An 18,927-nucleotide genomic window follows, 5' to 3' on the forward strand; every position below is an offset into this window, starting at 1 on the left:
AAAAAAAAAAAAGAAAACAATAGACAATTTGTATAGGCCTATAACAGTAAAGAGATAATTTTTTAAAAAATGGTAGATTTAGATTGCTTCACTGGTAAATTCTGTCCAAAAGAAGAAAAATAATCAATCTTTCACAAAATTTTACATAAAATAGAGAAAAATAAAACTTTTCAGTTCATTCTATGAGAGGATTATTACCCTGCAACTAAAGCCAGACACAGACATCACAATAAAAGTGAACTTCAGATTACTGTCCCTCATGAAAACAGACATCAAAATCCTCAAAAAAATTCAAAAATCAAATATGAGCAATATTGAAAATTATTATACAACCTGAATAATTGGATTTATCCCAGGAACATAGAATGTGCTTGCTATCCAATAATCTCAATGTAATATCCCACAGTAATAAAATAAAAGGAAAAATTGACCATCTCAATAGATGCAGAAAAGTTTGAGAAAATCCAATATGTATTTGTAATAGAAATTTCAATAAACTTGTAACAGACAGGAATTTCTACCAGATAAAGGGCATCTATGAAAAATCTATAAATAACTTAATGATGAAAGATGTCTTATTTACTTCTAAAATTGGGAAACGGACAGTATTATCATATTTTACCTATTATATTAAGCATTGTAATAAAATGTCTACCAAGAATGTTAGAGAGAAAGAGAGAGAGAGTGAGGTAGAGAAAGAGGTTAATTTAAAAAAAAGAAAGGAAAGGGAAAGGGAAGAGTTGGGAAGGAAAAGAAACTGAAGAGAAGGAAAGGGAAGATAGAACAGAATTAAATAAAACTCTTTTTATTTCCTAATAAATGAGTTTAGTGAGTTAACTAGATAAAAAGATCATTGTACAAAAATCATTTGTTCTCATATACTAGCAACAAAACTGAGATTAAGAAAAAAATTTCATTTTTAATAACATCAGAAAGAATAAAGACATTTTTACAGAATTAAAAAACTCATTCTAAAATTTAAATGAAGAAGCAAAAAACTCAGATTAAAATAACTATGAAAAATAAAACAAAATCAAATGATGTAAACTTCCTAATTTTAAAACTTACAATAAAAAGTATAGTAAGGAAAAACATGTGGTGCTGGCATCTACTGGGATAGAACTGAGAGTACAGAAAAGTAACCTTTACATTTTTGGTGAGTAGCTATTGACAAAAGTACCAAGGCAATTTGGAAGAGGAAGAGATCATTTACAATAAATAGTGCTAGGTTCTTAGGTGCTAGGACTATATGAAATATATATTTATATTCATGTACTAAGACTATAGAGAAAAATATTTTAAATTCTTACACCACACTATACTTAAAAATTACTTAAAAGTGGATTGTGGACCTAAGAATAAGAAGTGAAATTATAAAATTACTAGAATCATAGGAGAAATCTTCACGACCTGGAGATAGACAAAGTTCATAGACATGATACCAAGAATTTGATTTAAAAAAGAAAAAAATAGGGATTTTTAAAAAGTTTAAAGCTTTTCCATTTCAATAGTTATTATTATAGAAATAAAATGACAGGCTGAAGACAGGAAAAAAATATCTTCAAGGTTAGGATTTGTAAATCATAATTTGATAAAGAGTTTCTATCCATACCATACAAAGACCTCTTCAATAATAAAAAGATGAACAACCCAATTTAAAATTGGGAATTTTTTTGACTAGTCATTTCAGAAAAGAAAAAGTAGGAATTGCTAACAAGCAGATAAAAGATGCTCCACATAATTAATACTTAATAACATGTAAATTTAATCTAGGAAATACTATTTCAAACCCAATATAGCAGCAATAATTTAAAAATGAGAGTAACAAGTGTTGGTGAAGATATGGAGAAACTGGAATCCTCTTCCATTGCTGGTGGGAATGTACAATAGTACAGCTACTTTGAAAGTGGTTTCCAAATTCCTTACAAATTAAAATAAATTTATACTTATGACCCAGCAATTCCACTTCTAGTTATATACCTGCGAGAAATAAGAACACATCACACAGAGACCTGTACAAAGTAAAGGTTCAAGGCAGTATTTTTCATAATAGTCAAAAATAAAAACTGGGAACAATCCAAATGTCCATCAACTGATAAATGGATAAACAAAATGTGCTACATCCATACAATGTAATTCCATCCATCAGTAGAAAGAAATACATTGTTGCTACATGCCACAGCATAAATAAATCTTTATAAAAGGTCTATTATAAATGAAAAAAAGCTACATGACAGAGAATGCATGTTGTATCATTGCATTTACAGGAAATGTCCATAAAAGGCAGAGTTTTAGAGAAAGCAAGCAGATTATTTGCATGGGTCTAGGGCTGAAAGTGGAGCTTAACTGCCTCAGGTTAGGAAGGAAATTTGTAACGTTGACAAAAATGTTCTCACACTGGATTATGATGATGGTTATGCAACTCTAAATTTTCTTAAATTTATTATTATAATTAATAAGGGTAAATTATATCTTATATAAATTATACATCAGCATGCTATTAAAAACAAAGCTATGTTTATTAAAACTGAAGGAAATATAGAGAAACCTGACAGTGACCATCATAACAAAGGAGCCAGTGTTAACATCCACAGTGATGTGTGATGTTATATCATAATATCTGATATTATAAAAAGGGCACTTCTGCTTCTTCTGTATTCTTCCCTAAAATTCATAATCCCAATCTCATTAGGAGAAAACATCAAACAAATTTAAATTCAGTAACATGAAATACTTGACCAATAACTTTCAAGGTCATGCAAAACAAGGAAGGACTGAGAAACTGTCACAGATGAGAAGAGACTAAAGTAGACATGATTGCATGATACTAAATGCAATTTGGTATCCTGAACTGATTCTTGGAACACAAAAATGATATTAGTGGAAACACTGGTAGCCTCTAAATAAAGTCTACAGTTTCATTAATAGGTTTGTATCAATGTTAATTTCTTAAATTTGAGAAATTTATCTTAGTTATATAAAACATTAACATTAGGAAAAGTTGATGAAGGAAATATGAGAACCTTCTGTACTTTCTTTTCATAAATCTAAAATTGTTTCATAATAGGAAGTTAAAATAATAAAAAATTAAAGGGAAATCATCCATATATAATATGTTGATCTTACATGAATCCTGATTCAAAGTAGCTACCTTAAGAAAAAGTGAGGAAGGAAGGGAGAGAGGAAAGGAGGGAAGAAGGGAGGGAGAGTGAAAAAATAAAAATAAAAATATTTAAAAGTCAATTCTTTGACATTTACAGAATATTCAATACCATTGAAGAGTTGTTTTAGTTTTGAAATTGGATGAAATGAGTTATGTTTGTAAAAAGTTGTTACCTTTCAGTAAAGCATACTAAGGCAGATGAAATGACATGCTATTTGGGATTGTCTTTGAAATGATCTGGTAGAAGAAAAAGTGGGTGAAAGGGTGGCTAGAAAATAAATTGACTATGGGTGGTGAGTATGTAGGAGTTCATTTTTACTATGCACTTCACCTTTACATATGTTTGAAATTTTCTGTAATAAAGTTTTTTTAAAGAAAAAAATCTAAAAAAACCCAAAGTATTATAATTAGCCTTCTATGTTGACCACAGACAGAGCTTGTATCTTTTAAAAATCAAATCTGAACAGTGTCAACATGAATAAATCATAGAGAGGTGAGTGAACTCTCAAAAATAATCTGAGTAAGATATAATCAGGGCTGAATGGTTGGGAGAAAAGGAAAAGGGATGCCTGAATTAACAGGCCTCCTAAACTGGAGTGCATTGTTGTTCTTTCCTTGAAGTTCTGTGACCTGGTGATATCTAAAACTCCTAAGTGAGGATTTTAAAGTAGAAGGTGGTCAAAAAAAAAACAACCCTTTTTTCCTACTCAATGTTCAGATCTATAGTTCCTCGCCCCCTTCGGTTCTTTTTTAATTGACTGGTGGCTTTGTCTGTCGCTTTGTGAAGCACAGGATAGGTTACTGTAATACAAAGCTTTTGCTACTTCTCTGGAAAGCCATTCAGAATCTTTAACTAGTGCAGAATGTAGAACTCTTTTGCTAGAGGATCTCTTGGAAGGAAGTATTCTTCCAGGCTTTGTAATTTACATTGATTACTGAGCTGTTTTTCAGTGCATCATTGGATGTTGACTGTAATCTATAAAACCTTATATAGTTTTGTCCTGATTAGAGAAGTCTGGCACTAGTTGTCAATTCTGATAATGACTGAGATTGATCTGTTTGAAACAACAACAACAACAAAAAAAAATTAAAAATTTTTGGAACCTGAAATGTCAGGAGCAAGTTATTCTTATTGATAACACATACTCTGTTAGTCTGCTATTTTAAAGTGGGTTCATTGTACAGTGTGAATTTGGGAAAAATAAAACACAAAAACCAGAAAGTTGAAAAGTAGACAGTAGTGCCAGTAAGAAAGTCCTTGTCCTAACTTTCTACTCCTTAATCTTATCAACATGTCCTCATAATATTTTACCACCTTAATGACCTGCTTTCTAAGCAGTCTTTACCCAATACTGAGTCCCATTACATAGTGACAGAGTTAATGACTTGTTCATGAGGCAGATATGAAGAGGAGCAGAATTCATATCAAAGACAACTGGTCCCATTTCCAGGTCCATCTTTGGGCCAAGATACGTAGTCGCCAACAGTGAGTTGGCGACTGTATTTTTGAGTCCTGGCGCAAAGTAAGATCCATCTGTTTTGCCCAGCCGTTTGCCTGAGTGCCACAGAATGGTCCTGTTATTAGTCTTATTTGTGGTCCTATTTGAGGTTAGGTAAAATGTAAATAAACTTCGTCCCCCTTGTGATGAATGCAGCATAGGAATTAAAAGTGGTGATGGTGGTAGTGGTGATGGTGGTAAGTGACGTTGTGTCTCTATTTTCTCAATTGTTCTGTTTTCTTTGGATTGGGAAACAGACATTTAAGAATGAGTTTGTCATCTGGAAGGATAGTTGTGACCAAGTTTTCCTCAACAGGATACAAGATGTTATTTTTGAGCTTCATTACCCTCACCAAGGGGGGAAAGAGACAGAGACAGAGACAGAGACAGAGATAAAGGGGGAGGGAGAAATCAAGAAGTGAAAGTAGGGAGGAAATACACAGAAATGGAGTGAAAACAAAGGTCAAAGAAGACAAAGAGGAATGACATAAGGGGCAGGGGAAATGTAACTTAGTAGACTGTTCACAGAATAGACTTTATTATTTTGAACTGAACTGATAGTTCAATTCAGTCAACATCTGGTGAATTGAGAAAAAGGAGATCTGACTGATTAAACTGAACTGCTAGTTGTCAGTTAAATAGTTCATATATAAATATCCAGCCCAGTTTCTATCACCTTTTCTTGTCTGAGCTAGACAGTGAATCAGTTTCACTAACCATATTTTATTGGTGAGTAGAACAATACTAGTTGGTGATTTGGATTCATGTAGAGGTGGGCAGTTTTTATGTTTTGGAATCATTTATCAGGGATTATTGTTATTCCATATAATTTCTGAGCAGTTATTTTTGTCAGTTTCTTTTACGAATGTTTTGTTGCCTTATAAGGATATATGTGCACTCCCCTCCTCTCATTCAGTTGTCCCTGGTGACGCCTCCATAATTTCTGTCTTTACACTGGTGCATTTTCAGTCTAATTCAGGCATTTGAGAAGCAGGGGAAAAGTTTAGTTAGTCAATGTCAGTGATTTTTTAAAAGCCTAATCCATTCATGGGTGAATTTAGTGTGAAGCTGAGCAAGTTTGCATTTAAAATCTATGTATATCAAATAGACGCATTACCCAAATTATTCTTCCATATATTACAAAGGAAAAAGAAAACAGGATTCACAAGTGAGAACCAGATGCATATTCTAATAATAGGTGCAGTTTCAGGGGTAATTTATGATTATACTCTCATATGTGGAAATATTAAAATATTACTTTGCATTATATGAGGTTGAACATAAACATACCATATTTAGTGGTACAAATATATATTCAAAAATACTGCTGTAAAATAAAAGAAGGATAATTATAATAGCTCCACTTTACATTTTAAAAACTTTTTCTAAATCCCTTCAAATAACAATTTGAAGATAAAAATAAACATGACTTAATCTAGTGTGTATGTTTTTTTTTAACTATTATTTATAGATGATATTGTTTGAAGAAGAAAGGGACTGAAAAATATAGTATGATGTTTTAAGCTCAGATCTTAATTCATGTACTCTTAAATTTAAAGATTAAAGATACATGTTTTTTGAACCAGGAGTTAAATCAGGAGGTCTGGTTTAAAACCTGGTGATCTTCCTGTGCTGTTTCCTGTTCATGATGACTCGGGACTGCATTGACAAGATACACAATATGATGTGAAATAAGGCACACTAACCAATAATACAGTGCAATGACCATTTTGTGTTACTAAATATGTTCATTTACCTCTACTTCACCATCTGCCCCACCACCATTCAATTCAGTCATTTGAAACAAATAGATCTAGCATTTTTCCCAATTCCATTTGAACTCATACTTTTTCTTTAATGTGTATATTCAAATCCATAGATTTTCTTATTTATTCTCTGAGTGTTAATTTTATGTAATCTTTGTAAAGTTGTTGTTTAGGAATATTTTCTAAAATATCAGATAAAATATAGCTAAAATGCAAAAACACTAAGTTCCTACTCATATCATTACAAAATCCTTAACATGGAGGCATATTTTGTTTTTCAGAATTGCTTTTTCTCTCTTCACTCTTTAGATCCTTTTCTTTTCATTAAAAAACTACTCTGGGAAGAAGGTTTCTTTTTTTTTCCTTAACAGGGGAAAAAAAAAAAAGCCACGCTTGACTGATAATGCATTGCTTTGGATGGTGAAACATTATGAAAGTTTAATTTTTAATTAAATCTGAAATACCAATTATAACTGAAAGAGATTTTAACCTGTTTCTTTTCAGACTGCCTGAAGTTACATTTAGAGACTGAAATCACTGCACCTTAAAAACAAAAGATTGAGCTGCACTATATTCCTGTAAGTAGAAGCTTCCTGTACCTTCCTCTGTTTTTCTGTGACTAATCTCAAAAACGGACAAAAACATTGGTTTTGAAAGTCCCTGAAGAAATATATCTTTAAATAATTTTCCTTCTTTTAAGAAAAAAAAAAGTTGGTAGGCTCAATATTCAGTATATCTTTTTTATTTAACCGAAAGTGTAGATTCTTTCTTTTGGCTGGTTTGAATTTCATTAGGGAGGGTGTCACCCACAGTGTTTCAGCACAGTGACATACACCCTGTTTGGAAAGATTCTTGCATTTTTTTGTACCAGACTCATGAAAGGTAAAAGAAGATTTCTTATTGAATCTAAGTAGATTCCATTTTCCTTTGTGATGTCATTAGAAATTTTTAGCCTTTGTGTCAATGGAAATGGAAAGTTCATGATGACATCATAAGATCCTGTTGCCTTGAGGACTTTGGGCAAAACTAAGTAAAATGCATAATTCCCTTGTGTGCTCGTGTTCCCCATTCTGCTACAAAGCAATCAAAATAGCACATCTTCTGTCTTCCCGTGAGCTACAAGGCTGTCTCTCAGAGCCCCATTGTTCCATAAATGTATGTCAGAGTCTACCACAGTCTGGTCTACCCTTATTTAGCTGCTGTTTTGTCAATGTACTTGGAAGAACAATTAACATTTGGGATTTCAATGTCTGAATAACAGGCAGTGAATAGAACTGGAGCACATAAAAGATTCAGATGCCCAGGGTAAGAAAACAGAAGCTTATGGTTGGTGGAGGAAAAAAAAGGAAAATCATTTTAATGCTGTACTCAAAGGTTGTGAAATACTACAAGGAAAGTCAATCATTTCTTTTATAAGTTTTAGGTCCAAATGTGTATCTTGTAATGAAATCCAGAAGCTTATGACATCTTCCTCAGTTTTGAAGTTTAATGTGTTGCAAGATCTTTTGCTAGATTGTCTTAGAACACTTAACTTTCCTTGTTGGAATACCAGATGTGGTTTTGCTGCATCGTGGTTTTCAGAGTGCCAGTCATTGTCCAGCAGAGAGCACTAAAGGTGATTTCTTCCATTTTTACCTTGATTAACTGCACTCTTTCATTATTGACTGTAGTTCTTGTGTGTTGACTGTAGACAGTCCTGGAGTGTTTTAAATGTCTCTGTCTTTTGTTTAAATTCTTTATAAGTTCTTCTATTTATTTATTTATTTATTTATTTATTTTTTGGTGGGATGATGCATGGGCCAACCAAGATCATCACCCTGTCAGGGCATCAGGTGAAATAGAGGGACTTTGGCAGCTTATATGTGTTGTCAACTCAGCACAGTTCTTGGCTGGCATGAGAGAATAAATGATTATTGTGATTTTGTCATAACTACAAAAGTTCAAACCCACTGTAAAGTCTCTAAAAGCAAGACCCCTCCTTGTTCATTTTTATAATTCCCCACTACTTGATACAATAATGGGTGATCACAAAATAGCTATTGTTATTAGTACCATTACATTTGTAAAAACTCAGAAATTTAGAATTCATTCATCCAGAGAATATTTATTTTAAAGAAAGATTGAATAAGTTTTTTAGGGGAAGACACTCATGAAGGAATTTTCTAAAGATAAATCTTCTTTTCATCATATACCTCATTGACTTTACTCTTCTTTTTCCTGACAAAATAGGAGTACCTATTCATACCACATCCTTTTTGTCTGTGAAATGGTCTTCAGTAGTTTTCCATTTAACTTGTGTCTTATGTCTCCTAAACTTGACTTGACTCTAGGTGGACAGTGCTCTGCCATTTAAGTTTTTTTTAGTTGTCATACAGTAGACTGTGCTTCAAGGAAGTGGGTCAAGTTGTAGAATAGATATTGGCTCACAAGAGCAGAAAATTAAGAAGTTACTATAAGCAGAAATTTTTTTCATTACATAAAAATTCAGGACCAGTTTCTAAACAATAAGTCCACAATATTCTTTAGAACTCAGAACTATTTGACATAAATTTTTCTGTCCCTCCTCCCACCAACACTTTTAAAGATTTACTTCCAAAAGGAATCCTTTCATTTTTATTAAATCAGCTTCTGGTGATGCAAATTAAGGTGCTCATAAAACTTGGCCTCTGAGGCAAAACTAAAATGATAAAATTTAGGCCTAGTGAATTGGACTGTTACCATATTGAGTAACATTTAAGAACATCAAAGAACTTTATAGAATATTTCACATTTTTTAAGACTGAAAAATTGAGGTGGAAAGGATTTAAGGGTAGAACATCATCAAACATTACAACTGCAAAGGATGTAGGAATTGAAAGTCCCATCAACTCACTTTGAAATAAATAAATCGAGGTCCAGTTTGGCACATGCATTTACACAAATCATACTGACCACCCATGCAAATCATCCTTAGACATGTAGACCTGAGAGTAGACACAAATGTAGATGCACAGGCTTCAATCTTTCCTCTGCCCTCATGGCATGAACAGTATTTCCTGAAGAGCAAATCATTTTGGGCTCAGTTTTGAGACATGTTGAACTACAGTCCCCTTCACCAAGCCATCCAAAATTCATACTTAAAGGGCTATTCTGAAAACACTGTTATCAAAACATTTTTTTTTTATTATTCCTGTATTATTGACACCATGCCTTTGGTGGTGCAGTGAATCGTACAGAGGCAAATTTATTGGTTGACTTAATATTCTTTATGATTCTTATGATGATTTACAGAGTAGACAGAGGACCATTAGAAACTTCAGTAGTTTAATTGGGCTTACAGGCATGATGAAACCAGTAGTCTGAACAGAGCCATTGTGACATGGAATTCAGACTTTCCAAGAGTGTGCATCATGCATGGTGTCAGAATGTCACTGTAGCAAGGGGTCATTTCCATCAGAGAAAAGTTTTTCAGAGTCTGAAAAAAATGAAATAAAGTTTAATAATTTAAAATTAATTTATTTCCCTGATAACTTATTTCATGTTGCCTTTATTGGTTTCTGTCATTTAGAAATCCAAAGAAGTGAGTGTAAGAATTTTTTGTATTATTTTACCCAAAGTTAAGTCCTGGATATAGTGTAAATTCTTCCTCAAAATTATTTTATTCCATCTAAACATTCCCCTTCCCCACACGAAGAAATTCAAGTCACCATGTACAAAAGTGCCAAGTTTTTATGGCATAAATATAAAGAAACTGATCTTCCCTTAAAAAAACAAAAACAAAAACAAACAAACAAAAAACATGGAAGCATTGGCATATTGAAAAAAAAATGGGGAATTGAGGCATAGAAATGTCAAATGAGGGCCCTATATGGAGGTCTTCAACAAGACTTACTCCTCAAACCTTTTGTCTCTTTGCTCTACACTAATGCATATTAGTTCTATGCCTCCAATAAGCAAAATGCCATCAGGATACATAGCTAAATAATACCTATTTCCTGTCATTAAGAAATTTGTAAAATGGATGCATCTTTCTTATAAATAAAATGTTAAATGGGAAAGCACAAGGAGTAAATTGTTACCTTTTTTTCTGGGCCATCAGGAATTGAAATGAAATGAAAGCCAATGAAACAGAGAATACTAATAGTGTGATTTGATAGTATAATGCTTATTGGTGTCAGTGACTAAAGAGAAGCAAGTAGAAGGGAACCAGAATGTATAGGAGCATCAGTTTTACAAAAGTAGGGGTTGCAACATGGAATCCAATCAAAGAAAGTTAAATATCAAAAGAAAGCAAATCACATATTTTTAAGATAGTGGATTAAAAAGTAAATACAGGGCTGGGTTGTAGCTCAGTGATAGAGTACTTGCCTTGCACATGTGAGGCACTGGGTTTGATCCTCAGCACCACATAAAAATAAATAAATAAAAATAAATATGTTTATTGTGTGCATGTACAACTAAAAAATTTTAAAAGAACAAGTCTTTTAAATAAATAAATACTTTCTTACTAGGAACTTTGTCCTCCAAATATGGAAGAACCTTTTTTAAAAAAAACTTTTTTTTTTAATATTTATTTTTTAGTTTTAGGTGGACACATATCTTTATTTTATTTTTATGTAGTGCTGAGAATTTAACCTAGTGCCTCACACATGCTAGGCAAGTGCGCTACCACTTGAGCCACATCCCCAGCCCATGGAAGAACCTTTAAAGATAAAAAGACCCTTTAATTACTCAACTCATGTAATCCTAATTAAGGATAAAATTGTTTTTCCCTTTTCCTATATGAGAAAGTAGAGGCATTAAGCAGTTTGTCCCAGGTCATGTGACTGATAGGTTTTAGATACAGAATGTGAACATGTCTGTCAAACTCTATATGCCTACTCTTCCCATGACTTGACACTGTTTTGCAGAGTTACAGAACTTCAAGTATTTCACCATTGATAATTCACAAGTTTATATCTCTAGTTCTAATACCTCTCCAAACACCAGGTCTACATTTCCAATATCTGTATTTAAATCTTCAAATAGAAATCACACTGCTTTCTTGGAGTCTGTATATTAAAACTGAATTCATTCTCCTAGTTAAAAATCATCTGCCTTTCAACTATCCTAATTTTCCTTACCCCAGCTCTCTAAGGCCTTGACTCAAAATATATTATTCGTGCCTCTTCCTGCTCCTAGATGTCCAGTAAGTGGCTAGGTCTTGTTAATTCTCTTTCTTTGATACCTCTGTTCTAGTGAGGCTTTCATCTTCTCTTACCTGTGGAAATTTCTTAATTGGTAGAAACAGGGCAGGGGTATCAGCTCATCATAAATACTGCTGCCCCATTAACTTTCCTGAAGCAGAAACACTAAAATTATGTCTCCTTTGCTCAGACAAAACTTTCAATAATTTTATATTCACTACCAAAAAATTCTTCAATATCATGGGGTTATAAAATCTAACCCTAACCCCATTTCTAATGGATATACCATATACTCAGGCCAAATTCTTATACCCACCTTTATTCATATCTTTTCTACTATCTGAACTTTGCATAATTCTGTTTTTTTTTAAATATTCAAATCAGTCCATGCAAATCTGTTTGAAAGGCTATTAATTTCACGAATTCTTCCCTACTTGACATATCCAGAAATATCCACTCTCCACTAACCACCAAATTCACTTGGCATATGTAGTGACTTTGCTGAAAGCTTGATTTGGACTTCTAGTCTCCAAAACTGTGGGAGAAGAAATTTGTGTTATTTTTAGCCAAAGTTTATTCTAAATTTTCAAAGAAGCTCTATGAAAACTAATACATCACTCATCTATACAATTTTTGAGATGCAAGTTATTCTCCATATTTTATGACATTATTTGTGTGCATGTGTTATTCCCTTACTGGAAAATAAATTTTTAGGGTAGAGTCCACATTTAATTAACATTTCTGAGCCCTAAAGAATCTACTACAATGGAATAATTAATTTATTATTCAACTGTGCTTACTGCTGGGAATGTAGAAATGATCCCTAAGGCCCTACTTAGTCACCTCAGACTATCAGATATTAAATAAGTACACAAATAATCCAAAATTATCAATTTTGGCCCTTGAAAAGAGCTATATATGCAAGACAACAGTGGGTGGTGGAAATTTATTGTAATATCCATTGAATGCTGAGCATAGAATTCTCAAAGAAAGCAACATTTGAGTTGAGAATTGGAGGACAAGAATAATCAGCCAGGTGAAGAATTTGAGATGCAGACAGCACTATTAGGAGGGAGAAAGTTCCAAATAGAAATGCCACATACAAAGCCCTGTATTCAAGTACGAAAAGTGAGTATTCAGTAAACTAAAAGCATTCCAGGGTGGCTAAGGCAAAGTGGTCAAAGAAGCAGAGTGAATGGAGGTGAGATCAGAGAAATGCCAGGCTAAGGAATTTGAATTTCATTCCCAATACACTGAGAAAGCACATAGTGGATACTCAACAAAATATCAATTGAAGGATAGCTCTGGAATAGATCAAGGTCAAATAAAAGATAAATAGTATGTACATGCCATGGAATCCATACATTTATTTTGAATCCTCACTAAATGTTTACTTCTGAGTTTGAATTGGTTAGACTTCTGAAATTGAAGTTGAATGTATCAGAACTTATTTCCCATCTGCATAAATAGACTAGTAGATCTCTGACAACCTTCTAAAATAAGGTCAAATTAATTTTATTTCATTTCTAGTTAATAATTATTAAAATCCTGTTGTTGGTTAATGGATCTTTTGTTTTTATTTTTAAGTGCTCATAATGGAAGGAAGGAAGGAATGCATACAAAAATGTGATATTTTAGACTGTATTTGAACTCTTAAACCTTTATTTTATTTCAAATTTTGTTGTATTTTATTATGTTAATTGACCAGAGGCCTGTAGGCTTAGGAAGCTTTATCATTAATCATTAATATTCTCATTTTTACAAGATACAATATTACTGAATTTCTGGATTGACGTATAATCTAGACTGTTTTAAAGTATGATGCATTAATATCCCAAAATGCCACTACATCAGAATGTAGATATTGGTTTGTTTGCAAAGTGATGAAAATTATCCCCTTTTGCAATTAAAGAAGAAATAGAATAAAGGAAATGTGAAAATTAAATCATAGAGTAGTAGTTTAAGCTCTAAGGATATGAGAATTTATCCGCTGTACCTCAGTAAAAAGACACTAGAATCACAATTTTATAAGAGCAGAGACTCTTAGAAATTACATATTCAAACCTGCTTATTTTTCAAGTGAACAAAATTTGGCCTAGATTTCACATTCAAGTCATATCATTAAACAGTTAACTATATAGTCATACAATTAAATAATTAATATCCCAAATGGCAAGGCTAAGACTATAACTCCAGTCTCAGCCAAATTATAAAGCCAGATCACTTAATTGGTGATCAAAGTCCCAACCATAACCCTTTGAATGTTTTGGGTGGGAAAAAGAGTATTAAGTACAGAAGAGAAGTCTGCATACAAGCTTTAATTAATAAAAAAATATCTAAACAATATATATTACTCACAATCTGTTTACTTAATGTACCAGATGCTTTATAAAAGTTGTCTCTAATCCTTGCTACCCACACTCAGCAACTGCTCAGCAGTGTAGGAATCATTTCCATTTTATTGTGAAAAAAACTGAACCCTAGAAAGTTTAAGTAGCATCCAAGATCACAAATTGAGTTTATGTTGCTACCAGACCAAACATTTTAACTCCCAGGCCATATCCTGCTTGACGTTTTTATCTGTTTCATTTTGTTATCTTCTTACCAATGGAATCATGCAGGTGATTAGTTCTTTAATATCCCAAATGTCTACATAACTGGAAAAAAATTCAGGAAAGTAAGAAAAAAATTTATATTTAGCAGGTGCCTTCCCTGCCTAAGTCTCTTTACATTTAATTTTTATAAAATTATAAGGATAAAAATTATGATGCTTAGCTTATAGTTTCAGAATTTGAGGCTCAGTGGGATTAAATTAAATTAAATCTTAATAAAAGCCAATTCTAGCATCCGAACATTGTCTGTTCTCAAGTGTTCTGTCCACTGATCCACCTACCACCAAGTCTGCTCTGCTTTTTGACACAGTTTTCTATGGTCCACACATCTTGCTCTTAAACTGGCAAAGAAGAATTGTAATACATACATTTATGAACTTCCTAAGAAAAAAGAGACTGTGTTGAGAGATTACTTTTACAATTGAATTATGTTTTCTCTGGAAATAAATGTAATGTCCTTTATATGTCACTTTGAGAAGTTAGGAACTAGCAAGAGTGTCCAAATCCAGTCTATGCCTTATCTTGACTCACAATGTCTGTGCTAGACAAGACCCTAATCATATCAAATGTAATGGTCCCAGAAAGTAATGTAGATCACACTTAAAAACACCTTCAAAAAGTAATTGAGAAATAAAGTAATTGTATCTATTAGACTATAAGAAGGAATAATTTGCATGTTTTAAAATTGAGATTTGGTTTATGTTTTCCTTCTTGAGACTAACTTACTTGAAGCCTTATAACAGGACCAGAGGTAAAATTTTGCCTTAAGTTTATTGATCTTATTGCTTCTATAAAAATGTAAAACTTGGAAAATCCAAACACATTGACAAGTCACTAGTGTTGTTTTCCAGTGACCACTGAAGACTACATTAGAAGTCAATAAAATCCTTGGTAACAGGACACACATACACACACACACCCTTCTTGCTGATATCAGGCCCTACTGCAAACATGATCTTGAATTTCCTTCCATGTATCAGTTTAGCATCAGAGCATATAAACACCCCCATTTCTGAGGAGGCCATTTTCTATCATTGACACACTTAAACAACTATTCTGAAACCAATTGTCGCTGTAGAATAATTAGCTGCATCTGGGAATGGGACGTAGGGGGACATCAGTATGTATACCAGTTTTATTATAATTAGAAACAACTCTACCTGTCAGGGTTCTGAAGTTGTTGTCCTCCCCACCTCTTACCCCCTCTTCTTGAGCTTGACTTTCAAGTATGTCTGTGAAAGCCTTTAGCAGTCCATTCAAATCTTCTAAAATAAGTTGAAATTATTCCTTCTGCTTGGCAGAGGGGACTTTGTTCTTTGGCTCAGTCTTGCTCTTGCAGTATGTTGCCAGTAACCCTAAATCAGAAAATGCATTAATAGATCTTTTGAATTGAGTCTCCTCAGGAGGAAAAAAAAATTTAACAATTTTATAGTATTTTGTTAAAAATCCTATTCTGGTTCAATGTTTTGTTCTCAAAGGAATTTTGAATTAAAAAAAAAGTTTTTTTTTTTTTTTTGTGAGAGGGAGGAAGTTTATCTAATCTCTTCAAGACTGATGAGAAACAATTAGGAAGGAGCATTGTGACTCTTTGATACAGTAAATTTCCAAGGAATTAAGCTCACATTTTGAAAGAACAATAGAGCTTTACACTTCAGGTTGCTGTGCATTGGCTCTCAAGGCACCCCTTCAGTATCCCAAAAGGCAACTTGAAAGCCTACCATTCTGAGACAACAGAAAGAAAGAAGGGGCCATGTTGAGATCAGATTCTGCCAGGGCATGTGAGACACTGAACACAGAATGAAAGATCAGTATTCTCTTGGGTATCAAATTCTCAGAGTTCTGAAGCTCTTGTAGATAATTTGCCTTCAAAGATAAAGGCAAACAAATTGATTTATACAAGAAAGTTACTATTAGGTTTAGATTTTTGCCAAGATCTTTTACTTTTGCAGATGTACTAACTTATCCATATAAAAGTCCCTAACTTTGCCACAGTTTTGCTGAATTGTGGTTTATATAATTTGAACATTGTAGGATTTTATTAAATAACCAGTACCTGTATAGCATTGTTATTGTTGCCATGTTACTTTCAACATTCTGTTTACTCTGTAAATTAGAGTTGTTGGGAACAACTATGATCCTGTGTTACACATTTAACCCTACATCTGTCTTGGTCTCCTGTAGCACTGGAAAGTGCAAAGGACCTAACTAGACATGCTGGCTGCTCAGGAAGTTGACTTAGATTCATCTTCCCTAGAAATCTTGTGAAGTTTTATTCACAAAGTCTTTAAGGGGCTAGGAAAAAATAGTGTGTGCAAAAAATTCTTATTTTTGAATAATAACAGACTCTATCAAGTTTATGGGACTCACTTATTAATGATATATTATTTACATTGTCAATGTAGTAACCACTAGAGAGGTAGCAAGTGTAATGGAAAGGAGAAAAAGTATAGTGCTGACACTTCTCTGAACACTTGACTCAGTTATTGGCAAACAGTTTTTTCTTAAGGTCATTTTCTGTATTGTTAGAGGACACTTTCTCCCATTGTACAGACATATTATGCAAATTGCATATATGAAGTACTTAGAGTTCCATGTAATACAGACAGTTTGCACATACCATGTATTACCGTACAAGTATTAGTAGAAGAATAAATCATTTTGAAGTTTCAGGAATAAGATACTTACTTTATCAGAGCTCTTAATGGTTTAAAATTAGTTTGTTTGTGAGTTGCTAAGAGGGACTGTTCACACATTAAAAACAATGACTAAGAGTGAGTTGCTAGTGATACATTACTTCTTTTAAAGATCAATTTTTAAAGCATTTGTTACTATAAATTCTCTGAGGGGATTATCTCAAAATTTTGAAAGTATTAACTGTTGTATCTCCTATATTAGACAGTGACTTTCTTTAGGGGTCCTATCCCAATTTTTTTCTCATATTCACTTAGTAAGTGCTTGCTAAGTATCCTATGTAAAAATTTTGTAAAATTTTAATAAAATTTTAGCTAAAACATGTAAAATTACTGATTTCATAAATTTGACAACCTGCATATTTTTAAAGATTATACAAAGATTAGAAGAAGAATGAATTATATGTATAGCTATTGATCTGGAAGAATGATCATAATTTATTAAATGAAAAGAGCAAATTTTCATCATAACAAATATTTATGAATAAATATGTCTTACATGATCATATAAATATGAAGAAAGCTTACAAAAATCCATGCCATGTTCTTTACCTTGGTCTTCCTATAGGATTGGAAAGTGAAAGGATTTATGCAAAATTATGAAATTTTTCTTCATATAATACTTATTATTTTACTAGTTGCAATGAACATTTATTACTAAGGACATTTAAATATGAATAAATACATATATTAAATTTATTTATTGGGAAAATAAGCTAAGAACAATAATCAGCACATAGAAGTTTTAGTTTAATTTGTATTACCTCACTTCCTTAATGCAAAGTAACAGTACATACTCTAGATTGATTCATTTATTCAACAGATATTTCCTGAGCTCTAGGCTGATGCTAGCTTTCTTGTGAACAAAATATAGAATATGTATGGATGGGTGTATAAACATATGTGTACAACAATCAAAAGTAATTAAAAGTAAGTTGACTACTATAGTTTCTCTGGATACAACCTGTACAATGTACAAGAAAACTTTTTCAAAATTCTTTATTTTTTTTGTCGTCTTTCTTAACCAAAAAATTATCTCTCAGTTATAACTACCAGGAATATTTCTCCTATCTTTTTCTCACCCTCCTATCTAAGAGTTCCCACTAACCCTTTGCAGCACGGGTCAGTTAATTTTTCTGTTTGCTTCCAATCTCTTTGATGGATCAGTGTTTTTTTCACCTTCCTTTCTGTTGTAAATCAAAAGATTTTCTGATTTCTTCTCTCATTCACTTAAAAAAGTGAGAAAAATAAAAATGGAACATTTCTGAAAGACTGCATTTCAGGAGGACTATATTCCCAGTAGAAGATTCACAAGAGTTTATGTAACTGAAGGGGCAGACCTAGAGCCTTAAGTTAAAAACAATCATCAAATGTCCCCTATTCAAGTAGACTTGAGGCAAGGAAATACGCAGAACATCCAAACCAGAGTGGCAAGAGAAGCCCATAGAGTTTGAGGGACTACAGAGTTGACACATTCTAGATCCATCACAGAGTAATCTTGACAATGACCTGACATTTATAGAGTAGAAGACAGAGAAATTAAAACACAGCAAAATTATATAATAACCATAAGCAATAATAAACACATATACTTTTTTCCATGTTGCAGCCAGTTATGAACAGGTCTTTAAGAAAAGAGAGAGAAAGATGGAGGAAGGGGGAGGAAAGAGAGAAAAAGCATCTCTCCTTCCAAGTTAAAAATAAAAGATAGAAAAAGGAAAACCCATTTTGACACCTCAACTCTTTCCTTACATTTCACAAGTCTTCCCTCGTTCCTCAGGATTTCTTCCCTGGGTGGGCAGGTAGGCTTGTCACTTATAGCCAGCCAGCTAGCTATCATCTCCTTCCACTGAGAAAGTGCTGACTCAGAGGAAACCATTTACAGTTGTGGGACACTCTTTAGAATATATCATAATTACATGATGTTCTTAACTCCAAGGAGCTGAAGAAGTCAGTAAGTGTCTGATCCAGACAAGCTTGCCAAAGGTGGAGGTCCCTGTCTCTCTCTGCCCTGTGTCTTCAGATTATGGGA

General features: G+C 32.9%; 1 protein-coding gene across 17 annotated transcripts in view; it reads left to right on the forward strand.

The window, feature by feature from the left end:
- The window catches only part of Zbtb20 (zinc finger and BTB domain containing 20), an 809,739-nt gene that overhangs the window by 328,924 nt on the left and 461,888 nt on the right, over positions 1-18,927 (forward strand). For all 17 annotated transcript variants that reach the window (XM_048803868.1, XM_048803910.1, XM_048803874.1 and 14 more), the window contains one exon: positions 6,933-7,006. The gene's annotated coding sequence lies outside the window, so the exon portion shown is untranslated. The remainder of the gene's footprint in view (positions 1-6,932; positions 7,007-18,927) is intronic.

Source organism: Marmota marmota, unplaced genomic scaffold (assembly GCF_001458135.2).
Source record: "Marmota marmota marmota unplaced genomic scaffold, marMar, whole genome shotgun sequence".
In the NCBI taxonomy this organism is placed as follows: Eukaryota; Metazoa; Chordata; class Mammalia; order Rodentia; family Sciuridae; genus Marmota; species Marmota marmota.